Source organism: Habropoda laboriosa, unplaced genomic scaffold (genome assembly GCF_001263275.1).
Source record: "Habropoda laboriosa isolate 0110345459 unplaced genomic scaffold, ASM126327v1 scaffold69, whole genome shotgun sequence".
NCBI classification, from domain to species: Eukaryota; Metazoa; Arthropoda; class Insecta; order Hymenoptera; family Apidae; genus Habropoda; species Habropoda laboriosa.
In genome coordinates, this window is record NW_017100173.1 from 33145 (window position 1) to 51700 (window position 18556).

The following is an 18556-nucleotide window of genomic DNA, read 5'->3' on the forward strand; positions in this document are numbered from 1 at the left end:
GTTGATTAAATTAGCAAATTATAGTTGGTTACAATTTCACATTTTCAAAAATGTTAAAAAGCAAGAATTAGTAATTGTTTAAAAAAAAAAAAAACTGGCTAGCAGTAATGTAATAATACAATGCAATAGTACATGTGGCAATAAAAGAATAAAATGAGATATTTAATTGATACCTAACTTTCAAGTCACATGGCGTTACAGAGGGTTATTAAACCGCAAAAAGGACCAAGAAATCAGTTCTCCAGAAGCAATTTCTAGTGAATCGTCAAGAGGAAAATTTTCGTTCTTTAACCCTTTCGCTACGGCAGATTTTAACGCGTAACGTGGCCGACTGATGGTAAAGAACCACGGCTGCAAAATTTCTTATTTCCGCCGTGTCGTTTTAAAATTCATTTATTGAATTCAGGTGGAAGTGCGTAAAGGATAGAATTAAGTATTAAATTAAGGTGGAAGTGCATCGGAAGGTTCCAAATAGTATAGTGCGAGGAAATTTTCAAACTGCCTAAAGGCGCCAATAGTAACGAAAGGGTTAATTACCTAGTAGATTAATAAAACCAATTACCGTCTATTTAAACAATCACCAAAAATGCCTGAAAACCCCCAAATAACATCGTTCAGCATGTCTAACCAATATCTCCGCGAAAGCAAGAAATAACGTACTCCTCGAATTGTCAATATATCCTGCCACCTTCACCTTTACTCTTCGTTACCGCCGTTAATCCTGGCACTCTTGATACATTAAAATGCAGCGAACAATCAGTCCGAGGAACGAAGAAATGCCGTCTATCTTAAAAGTTTCTCGCGTCGAGAAAATTCACGCGAAATTATTAACGCCGATGCTTCCGATATTCGCGAAGACGTTGAAAACCACGACAGCCGAGCTTGGCGGAGAATTAAGGGAAATTTAAATTTAAAAGAGAGAGAGAGATAAAGGCCGGGAGAAAATTGAGTGAAATAGAGGCTCTGAGAAGTGAGACAGAATGCGAGGGAGGGAGAAAAAAAGGTAGACACATTCTCGCAGGTAAAACGCGTGCCAATGAGAAATTCCGCATCGCGCGAAATTTCGTGCAGAGACGACGTAACGAAACGACCGCTGTAAATTGCGAACACTTCATTAGCAAGAATTTAAATTTCAAAAGAGCACTTTTGCGCGTCTTGGCAAGCGTGCGCGCGCCAGCTCGCGGCCCGCGCTGATGAGCTTAGCGTGTCTTTTGTATTCGTCTGGACGCGGTTTTATCGGCCGTGGCTCAAGATGAAAAACTCGTCGTTGGACGTCGTTACAGAGGGCTAACTGTTTGTCGAATAATAACGCTGTTTCCCCGGAATACGGTTTATTACGGACGATAATTTCGACGAACAAACGTTAATGAGACTCGAGAGTACTTTTCTGGGGCTTCGACCGAGTTCGAGCAGCTCCGAGAGGAGATAGTTTACCTTGTCGATGATGTTTATAGAACGTACTAAGGAACACGTTTCCTACTTTTTCGCGTTTCTTTTTTCTCTTTTTCTTTTTTCAAGCTCCATTCTATTTGGTTTAAATCACTGTGATTGATTGTGCTGCGGAAATCTCGCGTATTACTCGGAGAATTAACGAGGGAACTTCGATACACTGAAAATTGCAATTTTTTTTTTCAACTTTGTAGGTTTGTAGGAAATACAAGTATTAGGCAATTTCTCTTTTCTACTCCTTTTTAGTTCTTCAGTATTTCACAGGAAGATTCGAATTTTTTTAAAGATAATGGATGGAGTTTGTTCGTTTAAACGATCATTTTTGAACAATTCCATTGCACAGTTTCAAAGAGCATAAGAATCTTCTATTGTAACAATATTTTTCTGTCTGCTATAGTTTTCGAGATATACAAGAAAATAGGAAAACACACTAACCTTCAAGGGGGTATTCTAGTCTAGAGTGTCATTTTTTAATCCTTAGGGATTTTTTTGTAAGGAGAGTATAGGTTTCTCAGTATCGGCACTTTGCATACATATTTATTCATGTTTTAAGAAAGTTCACAATTTTTTTCAAGTGAAAATAATCGAATTATATATCACTCGACCAAAGGAAACAAAAAGTATCGAAAAAAGGAAATTACGCGATACTTACAAAGTTAAAAAAAGAAATCAGAATTTCCGGGTCACCAAAATTCCTTTGCAAGTATTAAAAGTTTTGGCAGTTTATCTTTCTCGTATTTCCACATTTTCAAGAATTTCAAGAATTTCAGACAAGAATTCAAGGCTGTTTTAAATGTATTTTAAAACTTTAGTAAATCCATTTAGAATCATACTCTGTAACAAAAATGTTTACCGAAGGGTTGTTAATAATACCAAGGAACATTCTGTATCAAGTTGGAAACATCTTTCGATACCTGACTTCCGTTGCAGTTACACATAATATTGACTGGAACGTTACGTGTTCCCAGCGTCACAGAATACCTCCATTGTTATAATAATATGTTCGGTTTGTTTATACACGAATGATCTGAAATCAAAGCAGCACGCAGTTTCCACTTTCAATGGAAATCGATACTTCGGTTCTGACCTTCGGTAAATATTGCCAAGAATTCCTTTGTAAACAAACTAAACTTCGTGTTTGCCGAACAGTAGCTTGAATACCGCACACACACACACACAAACACGGTTGTAACTCGAAAAATGGACTCGTTGTTTCTTTCTTTTTTATTTTTATTTTTTTTTCGCCCTATATTTCCCAGCTGTATTTCCAGTTTACTCGTTTCTTTCTCGAAAAAAAGTGTGCCCGCCGTATCGAGGAACGCGAGGCTTTTGAAAAATTCCACGGTTACAAAGCAAACTGAAGAAAAACACTGTTTATCTCTGTTTCGCTTCACTTTCTCGAAAGCAAAAAATCCGGTGCATTTGGAAAAAATGGTGGGTTTCGCTTTTCAGACGTGGACTGTTTGTCGTTGGCGCGACGCGCCGGGGAACAGTTATAAACCGAACGAAAGCTAAATAAACTTTGTAATTTACTTTAATAGAAATTGATTGCGTTGCTCGCGCGCGGTTAACGGCGACGTGCGCAATTCAACTTCCGGCGGAATAATAAACAAACGGGAGCGCACGCGAAGATGCGGAATTTGGGTTGGTGGAACGACGCGACGTGGAAATCGCATTGGAGAAGCGCAGAAATTTGCGAAGCCTCCTTGCTCTGTTTCCATTCTAGCGTTTGTTCCCTGCGCGACATTAGGAGAATGTTATCTACGAATCTTACTGCAAAGATTGTAATCTGTATGTTAATAGGAAGAAGTAACATATTCGGAGTAAACATCCATTGACGCTTTGTTCTCTGTATTCGTTATTCTTGAAATTTAGTCGAGCCGTTTCTTAGGTCAGCTGGCTTAAATCTTTCGAGCCTTCTATTCATTAAATTCTTGTCTTACAAATTCGACGCTAACTCGTTAGGGTGGGTCCTGATTCTTTCTTTAGTGCCGTATCGCTGGATTTTTTCCTTAATCAACGGTATTTCTGGGTCTCTATGAATGGTCACATTTGTGATGTACCATTAACCCTCGGAAGACGAATGGTTTTAGACGAACGCGGGAAACGAATGCTATTTGCAGGGACATTTTGACCCGTAGCAAAATTTCAAGAAGGAATTGGGTATAAATGTGTATACTTTCAACATTCTTGTTTATTTACATTTGATATATAAAATAGGCGTATTGTCGTATACCTCTCTCCTATCTTTCATTAGTTTTTAGTCATCCTGCCTCCTTTCCTTAACTGTAAACAAATCTGCATCATCCTAACGCTAGTCACCCCGAAACCTAGACCTCCACATCATCCTTTACTCATCGCTGAACCTAGACCTCACCGCCTCTCCCTACATTGCCCTCTGAGACCAACCCCTACTCTCGTACTTACCGAACATATACCTAGAAACCTTTTCCGTCGAAACAGCAGATTTTTGTCTAGTGGTCTTCACGCACCGAACGTCACCGAACTGTCGAATAAAGTCGAATAGTACTACGCGCAGAACAGCATCCTTATTTCTTCCTAATCTGAGCCGCCTGGCTTTATCGCTGCTGAATCAAAATGACCCTGCATTCGTCGTAAGAGGGTTAATCTTAGTGCTTTGAGCTAGAATCTTTGTATAATCTTCAGGTTGGAATTGCTGTTAGATCGAAATAGATAGTAAATTAATTTTTACTATTATTTTCTAAGGTATGAGTTTCTTATCGAGGGATCTAAAAGATCTTTACCGAGTACTTAGGAATTTACATATACAAATGTGTTTTCTAACCTAACATAACCTAATTGCTTTCTTATGTAGAACTTGTTATCAAATGGTTTGAAATATTGTTGTTCGAAGCAGAGTTGAACGATGGTGAATTAATTTTTGTGATTGCTTTCTGATGTATGACATTCTTCTAGAGAGATCTGAAACATTATTTTCTTCTGATGAGCACTTTGAAGATTAAACGTAAGAAGTCTGGAATCAATAATGCGCGTTCTAATCTGACATAACCTAATTGCTTTCTTATGTAGAATTTCTTAGCAAGGAAATTACACATGTATCGCGAAGTAAATGTAAGATTATGTTAGGTTCATTTGTGTTAACACAGTGCGTGTTATTAATAATAGATGCTATACGGTTTAGGTGAAATGGTATTTTAAATGGAAAGCGAAATTTCGGCAAATTAAATAGTTTTATTCTAATAACCTCAAGTATAAAATGGAAGTAGGTTGAGAAAGAAAATGATATTCTAATAGTTGGTAAAGTAAATTTATTTTTAGTTCAATCACGATTACCCGCATGCAACAAAATACCTCCTTTGCTCAAAATTTCATCCCTTAGGCTACTCGCTTAATTACGAATAAACCGAAGATAAATGAAAATAAATCGAAGATTCCAAAATAAATCCCGACTATTTTCGTTATCCTTCAAATAAAATACTGGTTCGAAAAGTTACAAATAGACCCGTCTTCTAACTTACTGTTCGAAATATTTTAATATTTTACCCCATCTCTGCGCCACGATAACCGGTACCAAAATATAAGTTTCCGGCAAGTTTGAAGAAAAAAATCCGCCTGGAAGTATCCGGAGTCGCGTAACTCGGTTTTCGGTTTGCAGCGCTTCCATTCGATGCGGGAGAAGCGGCGGAGCCTACTTTCCATAAATACGAAAACACCGTAAAAGTCGAAACAATTTCGGCGCGGTGAAAATTGCTCATCGGCCGACTGGGCCGCACAAAAGTTCGGATAATACAGACATTACCGAAATACCGGCGGCCCCGAAGAGAAAGTTTCGCAGCACGGAAATTCGTAGCTTTCGGAAACTTTCCGCCGTTTCAAGATCCGCGTAACATTAACGGGTCACCTCTTACCTGCCGCTATTTTACTTGGCGCGCCTGTTACAACTTTCACACAGTCCTCCCCCTTTTCCCTTCTAACTTTGATAAATTTTGATAAACTGGCGAGCACGCGGCTGAAACGCATTGAAATAAAAGAGATCGTAGTTCGCCAACTGGCGAGGAACTTGAAACACTCGAACAAGCGAAACTTTGACAATATTCGCGATTTTTAAACAACGAGGGATCAAAGTCACGTTGGAAGCATTGAAATTCCCGCGAACTGAAGACACACTGGCTCTGAAGTTTGAAATTTTTTATTCGAAATTTTCAAAGTAATTCGTGTAGTGCGTTGTTGAAGATCGTTTCGGTTTTTTGTGGAGTAATTTTCAAGTATCTCTGCAAGGGAAATTTATGTTTTTCGACGTGGTTACACGGGAAGCGTACTTGACTCGATGGTGCTAGATTAGGTGGAGTAGTAACTCTAATGATCTCTAAATCCGGCTGTTTTTCCCTCGGTTACATAGGGAGGAAACCTAGGAATCGTCCAACCGAATTAACAAGCATCGTTCACATACACAGAGCTACATGGCAACAATGAATTTCAGTTAGCTGTCGTTCTTAAATTGTCCACTGTGACAAGTAGTATCCACGAGGAATTAAAAATTCTCGTTGTCATAAACTCGGAATGTAGAAGTACAGAGGAGTTCTGACTGAAACAGTTACGTAGAACCTTCATTCTGAACAACTGTCATAAGCAACCAAAATTTCTAGTTACGGTCCCTATATCGATTCTAAAACCGTTACATGTTTCCATTCTACATCAATTTCAAAATGGTTCTGGTGGTACTAAATATAGTAAAAAAATGTAATTTGACCCTTCAGCTACAGACTACTTGCCTAATTTCAGCGTCCATGCGAAACAGAGGTTTGGCGATACGACCGTATCGTCGCCATTTTGTAAAGAAATTAACTGCAATAAATACTTTCATATTCTCTAAGGTCAGTATAATAAAGCTACTATAAAAAGTTTTCCATTAAACCAATTATTTTCTGCAAAAAAAAAGATGCCAAAGTTAGGTACCCTATTCAATCCTCATGGGTCATCTGATCCCTCAAAGACAGATGTCTGTAATTAAATCACATAATAGTTCCAGTACGACCACAATAGGTGTCCTAATACTTAGGAACGACGGTGCAGGTCGACGAAGTGTTCAAAGGGATTCTAAATATAATATAGGAACTGTCCAAGTGTTATTACACCACGGAGCGAAGCTAGAAATCAAAGTCTCCGAGGGTAACGGCCGTTCCTACCTGGTACTTCGCGACGCTAAAAAGTTCCCGACTTTCGGGGATTACTCGGACGTTACGTTCCAATTTTCAGTCTTCCCGGAGCTTCTTTCGCGGAAGTTGCCCGACGTTTCCAGCGATCCTTAATCCCCTGGAAGTTCCTCTGCCGGCCGCGAATCAGAATTCCCAATCATCCTTTTCGAATTCTAAAATCACTCGACGTCCCGGTTGCTTCCCGAACCCTTCGTCGTTGCCTTTTCGAAACTTCTCGACACGATCACCCTTCTCTCCATTTGAAATCGTGATTCCACGACCGAACGGCGGGGGAAACGGATCCGCACCCCTATATTCCACTCTCTCTCGAACCGATTCGAGAGTATTTTTTCCACGTGACCCTCGGCCTCTCCCCCGTACGATTACTCAACGTCACGAGTCTCTCCCATCGCGGAGGTGAATACGTTAAGGACAAACTGCGCACGCCAGTCTAGCCGAAATGTGTACTCGTTCCATTCCATAAGTTATAATTTATGATCACGAGTAGCTGGGCATAATGTCCAGGGATTACGTGATAAATATACGCGTTGCTTGCTCCCACTACTCGCGGACCCCCACCACCGTTCGCACGAGTGCCATTTGCGAAAAGAGGAATTAGCGTGGATGACGCGTAAATAAACCTTTAATGTCTGTTTGCCGGTTTCTATGTGATCGTCTGGCCGGACAATTAATCCCGCCTTTGTTCCGATCTGTCGTTGCGTGTGATTTTGTAATGTGTAATTAATGGCCCGTTACTGTTGAGACGAGATAAAAGATCGGAGATCGGAGAGATCGAACGGGAAATGCAGGTTTTTCTGGTGTATCGGAAACGATGGAAATTTTATGGAAAAGGTGTGACTAACGGTACGGGGACAAGACCCTTCCGGGCGACGTGCCAAAAACGGGACGAGCAAAATTCAACGTCATAGTCGCGTTTCTTTTTTCTTCCTTCCTTTCTTGTCCCCTATGTAGTGGCTGTCACCTCCGTTGGCGCGTGGTTAAATTAACTTTGATGACAATTCAACGGCAACGCTCTCCTTTTTGGTACGACCCCGTGGAAACGCGTCTTACGTGACCGGAAACTCCATTGGCGGAGCGTGCACGCGAGATCCCTCAGTGGACCGTCGAAAGGTTACGTTGCAAATCGAGGAAACGGGAGCATCTTTTCTTGCTGGTCAATTGTCGTTGTAGACTCCCTTTTGTTCGTTATTCAAGTCACCTTCTATGTTAATTCGCTCACCAATTCAAATTTCTTGGTTAATTAATTGTCGCATTTTAATTGAAGTGTTCCGGTGAACCTGTTAGCGATGATGATGGTGAAGATTTAGGAATTAAGGTCGTTTTGCTATTGTTACAATTTTATTTTTCATTACGTTAATTTTCTTATTGCATTTAATTAGAATTTCTTAACTAATCATTGCATTGACTGAAACGTTCTGGTGGACCTGTCAGTGATAATAATGGCGAAAATTTTGGATTTAAGATCTCCTTGTTGTTTTGCTATTGTTAGAATTTCATTTCTTATGTCACCCACTACGTTAATTTTCTTATTGCATTTAATTAGAATTTCATAATTAACCATTGCATTGACTGAAATATTCCGGTGAACCTGACACTGATGACGTCGCTAAAAATCGAAGATTTCAGGCCTTTTTGTTGTTTTACTATTGTTATACTTTCATTTCATATACCAGCCAAACTGTTTCATCAATAATTCATTATAATTCATTAATCGCACCATTTTATCGCAAATGTCAAAAGTACACGAAGATGAAACCTTCGAATTTTTGATTAACGAAGAATGATACCCGTAAAACTGCTAACGTTTTGTCTATTTTACTCGTGAACCGAAAACTGTATTTACACTCTGGATTAATTGTCGCCGACATGCATATGTAACAGGTCGATTGACGCAGTGCCCGTGTAATTTTGTATATAAATTAAAAAGTAAACAGTGCAAATGTTATATTCGTACACGCATAAATCGAATATAACGCGAGGTTATTTCGTAATCAGACGTTTGATATGAATGAAGGTTCGGTGACAGGATTGATACGATTTATATTGCAACGCGGACATTTCAACAATAATAGAGGAGCTTGATAATCCTGCTCCCTCTCCTGTGCACCGTTCGTTTCTAAACCGAAAATAATGTTGGAAAGATCGATAACCTTTTCTCCACTGATAAATCTTCGGTCAGCGACATTTGCTAATACACCGCAAGAAACTTCGATTTATCACGTTCATTTGTTTTCGAGAAACAAATAAAAGTATTCCCGATTCATTGACGAACAATTGCTTCTTCAATTGATCCGTGGAATCGTAAAAATGTATGGACAAATATAGTCTAATAGCAAAACACTTCCAAAATCAAAATTGTACTCCACTTTCAATTCGAATTTAATTAATTGTAACTTCAATTCTCCGATATTTTTTCATTTTCACTTTTTACTCAATTTTACTCATTTTACTCATGTTCGTGAGAGAGAGACAGCGAACGGAAGATAATCGCTGCTTAATCCAAATGAAATGGAGAAAAAATTGCAAGTTGGTATAATTAGAATATGTCAATTGGATAGTCAAGCCGGCAAGACAAGAACGAACGAATTGCACAGCCGTTGCGTAACGTTGGAAAAGCTTATCGTGGTTGAATTTTCAACGTGTAAATTTTCGTTTTATGTCACGCAACAATGCTCGTATTTTATCGACGTCTAGAATAAGAGAATTCATGGAGAAGGCGTCTTTGCCTCTCGCATTATCTACGACTCCCGTTATTCCGCCTCTCGAATATTCGTCAGCTTATTCCAGATAAAGAGGACGAAGTGTTATAAAAATCTCCTGCTGGACGCATTTATTTAAATTCATTCAGCGACGTAGCGTAGCTCGCTTTGTACGGTTGCAACTTTATTTACTTCTCAACGGATATCCTTCTCTCCGACCGTCTTTTTCCCGTAATTATGTCACCGACAAGATTTTAGAGATACCGCGAGACCGAGGAAAAAGTTTGGGTCGAAAAACCTCGCTCGATATATCTGGAAAGAAGAACGACGAAAATCCTCGGTGATTAACGAAAGCTGGTCAATTTTTAGAAGCTTTTAAATTCAACAATTTAAAGCTCTGAAATTGGACAATTTATAATTCGGCAAGTTTTTAGTTTTTTAATTCCACAATTTAAGGCTCGACACTTTTTAGAAGCTTTCAAATTCAACAATTTAAAGCTCGACAAATTATTCATTTTTTAGCTTAACAATTTAAAGCTCGAGATTCTTTAAAAGCTTCCAAATTTAACAATTTAAAGCTGAAAATTTTCAATTTTTAAACAGAGGCGAGCTCTGACAATTGAAATTCTGTGAAAGAATATTCAAATCTTGTTAAACTTCGGATTCTCTAAATTAGCGAAATTTTAAGCTCCAAGGATTACAACTTTCCACGTCGTGATTTATTTAAATTTAAAATAAACGTCAAATTCACACTAAAAAAGCACAGAGAGCTTGGAATAAATACGCGATTCTCAGTTTCCAGGATAACTCTAATATTCAACCCAATTCCTTTTCTATCGTTTCCTCCATTGTACATCTTTGATGAGAAAAACTTTCTAGATTTTCAATCGCAGCAATTTATCTTGCAACTCTTGACCCATACGTTTTCTCTCGCACAAACGTTCCAGACGAATATTTTTCACGTTAGACGTGAACGGTTCAGCCAGACATGTCTGCTGTTTTCTTTAAAGCTGAACTTGGACTTCGAAGCCCGTGCACTGTTTTTAGAGGGGTTTCGTCGAACATTCAAGGAACATCATAGATCTTGTCGATGTCGCGGCACGAGATACCAGAATGCCAGGAGCTATGGGGAAAAGTAACGCCGAACATTTTTCCCTAGTCGAGTGGAGATCAGATTTATTAGCTGACCTGTTCGGCGCGCGTGCTTCCTCTTCTTCCACGGGGGAACTATTGCGAATCTAAACAAATTACCAAGACCGAGAAATTTAGACGAATTACAAGGCGAGGCAACTTTTTCCTCCGACTTCGTTGCCGCTGTAAATGGAAAGGGGAAAAAGGAGAAATACGGGTAATGGCAATTACGGTGAGCTTAATTTTGGAAAGGTGTTTCGCGGTAAAGTCGTATTGAAGAGTCTGAACGATAAACTTCGTTGCGATCGAGAGAGAATTCGGTTTGTGAATGAAGTTGATCAGCTCTCTTGCGAAACTTCGGAAGCAAGAGGACAAAATGGACACTTTTAAGTGGATTTTAAGGTAAAATGGTGTTCGTGAGTGTTAGGACAACTGTTACGATCGTGTGGAAAATATTGGAAGATTTTAATTACATTTTCATAATTTTGTAACGAGTTTCGTGAGTTAACTAATTTTATGTTAAAGTTGAAATGGTAAAGAGGCTTGCTTCGCATTCAGTAAGTGGATTTTAGTAGAATTCCCTGGATTTTCGTACGTTTCAAAAAATTTCAATAGATATTAGTAGAATACAGTAGATTTTAATATAATTCGGCAGATTTCGTTAGTCTTCGATAGATTCCAGTAGACTCCAATAAATTTCAGTATACTTCACATTCAGTAAGTGTATTCACATTCAATACTTACGAACGAGAGTGTATCTTAAAATATGATTCATGGGATCTTGATTGGTAATTAATTTTCGTATTCTCGAAAATTACCTATATTTTGAAATTTTAATTATAATACCAATTTTACAATGTGAACAGCACAGTAGAGGTAAAGCCTCAATTTTCCACTAATTTAAATGGCACCTGTTCAAATTTTTAGCGAACACTTTCAAACAAAGAATTATCACTCCTTCGAATAACTGATTCATTTGTATCTAATTCATTATAACTCGTCATTTCGCTTTCCCTTTCGCGAATCCAGGAAACTGCAGATAGCGTTGCGATTTTACTACGAGATCCTGGGCCAGGGAGTCGTGGAATAGACATAGGAGGATGAAAAGTTTGATTAATTCATGCCTGAACTTGGTTGGAAAAACGAAGAGGCGAAGATACATGGATATTTCCGGCGGAGACAGGGGAAGAAGTGACTGCTCGTTCTGCCTAAAACTTAGCTGTGAAGTTCTCGTTCGTAGAAAAGTCGAACGCAACTTTGGAAACTTTATAAAAGTATGGTCTTCAAACACTTGTGAAAATTTGTACCCCAGCTCGTACCCGTGACCAGATGGTGACGAATCTCGCGAAGCATTCGTACTTTCCACTCAGAGAACTCTGCCGGATTTACAATAGCCCCCCCAATCTTTCTGGCTTTTAGCAGCGCGATAACGTGTTTATTAAACTCCACGCGGAACTTTTGCTTTGAAAACAAGTTCCCGGAGTTTATAAATTTCGATATTTAACTGTGTACGATGTGAAACGATAAGCCGCGTACCAATTCCAAGTTGTATAGAAACGTTTTAATCGATGAAACGGGCGGATATAACTGCGAAACACCGAAGCGATTTATTCTATTAAATATTTTTAAAGGGCCTCAGAATTACAGAAATCTTACGCTGAAGATATTCTCGGATCATTTTTTGAAAATCTAGACTTTTTAGAGGAGAATTTAACGACGCTGTTTTATTTTAAAATAATCTTTCTGTTAAGTAAGGAAATTTATCTTGTCACCATTTCGAGATTTTTGAAATTTCGCCAAATACCATAGTTAACAGAAAGCTGCTGTTATGTTTAATGAGAGAAGCTTTCATTAACCGCATGATGATAAGAGGAGCTTCGGGACAATATCCATAACTTTCAAGAAAATTTCTATTTTCCAGTGAAACTTTTTTCTTTGCTTAGTCAAGGTGGTTTGTAAATGTGGTTGAAAACTAAAAAAATTCCGTCGGGCAGTAAAGTGACAGAAAATTCTTAAAAATCGTCACCTTTTCAAGCGTTCCAATTAATTATAACTCTTTGATACATTTCTATCTTTGATATTGCAATCGAAACTATAAAATTTACACGTCAAAATGCATTCTACGTTGCAATCGATGCACAGTCTCGATTTCTCACGTTAAACCACACAAATCTCCGTATCCCCGAAAAGATATCGGTGAAAATCTCGTTCGAGGCACACTTTGCGCCCAACGTCCTCTCGGTCGAACAAACCTTATGCATTCAGTCGCGAGGCTTAATTGCATTAACGATTTCAAACGAATCGATAGGAAGCCTGGCGAGACGACTTGCGATTAAGCGTCCCGTAGATTGCTTCTTTGAAGTTTAATATCGTTTCTGGACAAAGTCAAATGTACTTGTCTCCATTTAAGTCTTCAGAGAGCTGGTTAAGCAAGCTCCGTGATAGAGCAGCTTTCGCTTTAAGACCGGCCCGGGTCTAATCGAGAACGATCGATCACGAGCTTACAAAGCGGCTAGCAGAACTAAAACTTCGCAGCGGCGTTCGGCGACTGATGCAGTCGGATAACGCGAGCGAGCAACCGGTCTTGCAGGCTCTATTCGTCATCAACGACGACGACCAAGAAAATTCCAATCGAAAGCCAAGTCGCAGGTTCACGTCGCTCCATTTATTTAACAATTCCCCAAGTGCAATTTCGTGTGACAAGTTCATCGAATTATCCGCGGTCACACTTCGGCCAGTTGCGGCGGAAAAACAGGACGAAAGGAAATTTCGGCCGTTCCTTTGGAAATGGAAATCTCGGAGTTTTGTCGAGGTGATAGCATAGCGGTTGGTTGTGCGAGGAGGAAACGAGGCGAGAGAAGATAAAAGGAAGGAGAAAGAAAGATGCGTTTAGGTTCGAGCCTTCCTTAGTCCTGGAGAACGGTTACTCAGGTTAGAAGCTGCATATACAGGGTGAGCCACGAAAAACAGGTACCTAATTATTCTCTCTGGCTGTAGACGTGTATATAGATGGTTTCAAACAATTTTTTTATAGAAAAAATGGCAAAGAATGAAAGGAAATCCGAGGTCGTATTATTATGCATATTTGAATGCGTACCAATGGCTGCTACAGCATACTCTAGAGAAAAATATATATGCATTCATGTAAGAAAAACATAGGTGATCTTGAAGAGAACAGAAGAAGATGGCATTTAAAAAGTACTTTTCTTTGGGCCTAACTCTAGCACCAAAAAACCGCGGGAAATGATTGTACGCTGATGACAATTTTCACCTCAGAATTCTTCTCGTTTTGACAAGCAAGCAAAAACCATCTGATACAATTTTAAGTTTAAAACTGACAGTACGGAAGCGTGAAAATTGATAAATTGAAAAAAAAAACGAGGCTACAAATTTGTAATAAAATTGAAACCAATCAACGAATGTATTGTATCTTACGTTTCGTCGAAAACTTCAGTCGATTACTCGTTTGTCACGTTAATTAAAATTTGTGAAAAAGATACATATCCTTACGATATAAGATCACGTAGAAAACCACTCCGCTTTTATTCATTCTGATTACCAACGTTCCTCGTGGTACATTAAGCTCTTTCAAGTTAAGATTCCGAGAAGAATTCCGTCTCGATTGTTACCTTGAATCGGATTTGAAATTTGTAACACTTCGTATCAAGCCAAGAGTGAAATCGAACGTTATGAGATTCGGTATGGTACGGTGAAGCAGCCCGAGCCATTCCGTTTTCAATGACGGAACCGACATCATTTGTTCTCGGTAACCAATGGAACCGGAATCTCGTTACACGCTTCGTGAGGTAATCGTGTACTTAGTTACAATATACTTGGAGAATACGCAGGATCACATAGAAAACTCCTCTTTCTGCGACTCTTTCAAACCGTTTCAAAATGAATCGACGAAGAGGCTATTGTTCGAAGCAATTTTCCATTATTTAACCTTTATTCCGTCTGAATTTCGCAGAATTTACGACAAATTTTCATAGATTTTGCCACCGTTCGAATTCGATATTGACATTACTTAATTAAACAGTTCTTAAATTTGAAGAGTTTCAAATTTTCTCGCACTGTGCTATCGGCAACTTTCGACACACTTTCGCCATAATTTAACTCCCCACTTGTTTCTCCCCGCGCTCCTAAAATCGAAGTTCTTAAATATTTGAAAAATTAAAAATTGCGCTCCTAAAATTGAAGGATTTTGTGTGGAAGGATCTTAAAATGAAATATTTCAAAAATTAAGAAACGCTAACACCAAAGATTCCGCGATCACGATCGGAAGTTTTTAGATCGTAAGTTTCTAAAGGTTCAGTCTCAAAGCTAATCGTGCATTGTCAACTCCTCTCACGACTCCTTCGCGACGGTGATACGCCACTAACGTCGTGCCATTAGTGCACACCACGAGTGTCTCGCGTATTTCGAGCTCCCAGTGTGTCCGTGTGAAATCTTAGAGGATTTCGTTGGAACAGCAGAGGACTTGAGGGTGTATCGGATAAAGGGAATGTTGTTGAGGCCTTGTTCTGTATTTTAAAATAAATCCAATAATAAGTCTTCACTTTGAGTTGTTGAGGCGACGCGCTTGCAATTAGTGGATGCCGGATATAACCGGCGCTAGTCGCGAAAGGGTTAAAAACGAATTGGAATTTAGCAATATTGACTAAATCCACGCAAACTCAAACAAAATAACGCAGCCTGCGGTGTCGATCGTGAAAAATCAACGTTTCCCCAAGCACTTAATGAAAATTCGAAAATAGCCGAATTCCGTTAAATCTTTCTACCCTTTACACTTCATTATATCGTTTAATTACTCGAACGAGTCCGTACGCGTGTGTGTGTGGATCGCATCTCCTCTTCTCCCAAACACTCCACTGTCGAAACCAGTGACAGCGTTTTAAAATGTGTTCGATTAAAAAGGTATGACGGATTTCTCCGGTGTACGCGCGTTTTCGAAACAAATCGGCGGGTTTTCGAAAACCGCTCTCCACCTCGGCGCGACAAACACCGCGTGTTTAACTGCATTTGGCAGATTAACGGCCATTACATTTGTCGCGAGCGTGTCGAAATGCCTATAATAAAATTACCGGTCGCTACTACCTGCTCTGCAAGTCGGCGAAACAAATATCGCGCAATTGCCGAATCGTCCAGCGACGTGACACCGGCCTGAATCGAGAGTTGTTTGACTAATATTTACGAGACACGCCGGACAGCCGTTTATAATGGAAGGGGTACGAAAACACGCGTGTAAACACGAAACGTTTTCGGACCCGTGTCGACGTTGTTTAATAAATAAAAGCTTATATTATTAACCTCGCGCGTCGAGCAACCGCGGCCGCATATTTCTTTACATGTGTTTCCATCGACGGAGATAAGCGAGGCAAAATAACGGGTTATTGTTGTATGTAAAAGTTCGATTGAACGAATTCTGTGAAATGTTATTTTTTTCAACGGCTGAAATTGCCGGGACGATACCGCATATTAACCCTTTCATTACTATTGGCGCCTATAGGCGTTTTGAAATGTTGCTCGCACTATGTCGTTGGAGCATTTTGCTCCACTTCCATCTTAATTTAGCACTTGATCCTTATACACTTTGTTAGATTTATCAGTCAGTTAGATATGTTACTTTTGTATACGTTCGGAGAAATCCGTTTAGCCTTACCACCTCTGTTTAGTAAAGATCTAAATGTTTATGATACGGTCCCAAGCGGGGTCGTAGACAATATTAGGGCGTTGCGTAGGAGCATTCTCAGTCCGTAGACAGTGCTCTTACCATCAAGTAGAAAAGCGAACCTTCCCTAGTGTGTCCAATAAAAGTTTATAGTTTAAAATAAGGATTATTAATTATTTAACAGCGAATAACTCCCATAATCCAATACACTTCCATCTTAATTTAATAAACCGACTTTTAAAACGATACGTCGAATATAAGAAATTTTGTAGCTGTGGTTAAAAATTTACTGTCAGTCACCCACGTTACGCATTCAAATCTGCCGTAGCGAAAGGGTTAAATTTTTATACGTAATAGTCGAGAAGAAGGGATTGGCTGTAGTAGGTATTGAATGGTAAAAGAATTTATTATGCAATTATTTGGACATTATTTTTTCACACGATGAATAGTCGGGATATTCACGTAGTTTTTTTTTTTTTCTAGGTAAGTTTAAACTTGGAAAAACTGTGATAAAACTGTTGAAAGTAGAAATTTAACGTTTGAAGAAGATTGTGCGAATATTAGGACATCTGAATGGTGGCGTGAAAAATTCAGGATTGGTGGCTTTTCGTTGGAAAAGAGTCAAGAGGAAGGCTAAATAGCATGTTTTGAGAAAAATGATCGAAAATAAAAATCTACTTTTGTTTTCCTACTTCATGATTATATATTTTTGAAATTTTCAGGAAAAAAATTTACCTCGTTTCGAGAAATGTTTCTCTGGAAAAAGTGATTTATCGTACCTTTTGTACGAAATAAAAAGTCGCGGGCGAGCAATAATGCGTACAAAGGGACTGTAAAGGCGGAAGTGAATTGTGACATCGTCCGAAAAGTAGGGGAACGACTTTGAACGGTCGATTCGTTTTGGGCAGGTTGGTGCAGCGATTTAAAAGCGCCGCGATCCGTCTGAAACGTGACAGTCATATACTATTTCGCGTCAGCGCGGCCTGTTTTTAATGACACCCATTTTTTCCCTCTGGCCCCTTTAATTAATCGTCGACGTGCGAGAGTTTCGATTTTGACATCGTTCACGCATATCCCTGCTCTCTCCTTTCCTTCCGCATTTTTCTCACCAAATTCGAACACCGAATAAAGTTTCGCGATTTATAAATCTGTGGGTGACGGGAGAATATAAACGTACGCGTACTCGCGCTTGAAATCTTTTATTCAGAAAAACCAGACGAGATGTTTGATGTCACTCGTGCGACTTTCGGCGGCTGTCTCTCTTGGCGTCGTCGATCGGGACCCTGGCTGCCCTCGGAACGGATCTCAAGTGTCTCCCCGCTTTCCGAGGACAGTCATCCTTATCGGCCCGCCGCGACATCGACAGCGACGAAAAACACGTTCGTTGCGTGCGTCTCGCAGTCTGGATGTGTTTACAATGTGGCGCCGTGCGCGCTGCATGGACCGCCATAAATCCTTCGTCGAAGTATCATTCCTATACGTTGTTTTGCAAATTGTCGAAAATTATCGAAAATATCCAATAACAGATACTCCGTGTGCATAGCTCGAATATTGTTGGTTAACACGTTAAACGCCCAGCCTGTTTTGCTTGCCGTTCCGTTCAGGCCACACTTGGCCGTCAAGTGGGCCCATGCTAACTATAAACAGAAGACGACTAACGAAAAGTATACTGTCAGTCACCGGTGACTGACATGGTGCTTAACGTGTTAAATTTAAAAGACACCGTCGCTGGTATTCGCTTGTTCTGCGTGTCGATTCAAAATGAATCCCGATGATTCGTTCTCGAGAAGCATTTGTACGCGGTCCAGGTGTGGCTCCGGTGCACAGTCGATTCGTGAAAGAAATGAGAATCTATAAATAACGTGGTCCACACAGCACGCTGTACCGTCGATGTTGCATTATTCTAACCGCATATGGATAAATAATAAATAGCATGTTGGTCGACGCAACCGTATGGCGGACAAAGAAGTGATTTAAGCGAATGGTTTCCGTATTCGCGCGTTTCTGCTCCATGGATTACGCTTTCAGGCCAAAAATTTCACCGGGACGAGCGTGTAGGTGTGTTTATTCTAAATGGGCGTTGTTATTGTTTTAATGGTAATTTGAACTCCGGTCGAAGCTACGACAGTTTGTTTCAACTATTGTCCCTTTCTGTATTTTGCGAAAAAGAGACGAAAATGACGAATTTCACGTTCGTTTGAATGCGAGATGAAATTGAAGAGATGTGAAGAATAAAATATAAATTTGACGAGCTAATTTGACAATTTTAAGCTGATATTTTCATTCAATTGTGGATTTTAATTTAACCCTTTGTAACGCCGTGTGACTTAGAAGTGACTATTTTCTGTCAAATGACTGTAGTAAATTTGCTGTATTTATTCTAACTTTAAATAATATAAGAATACAGT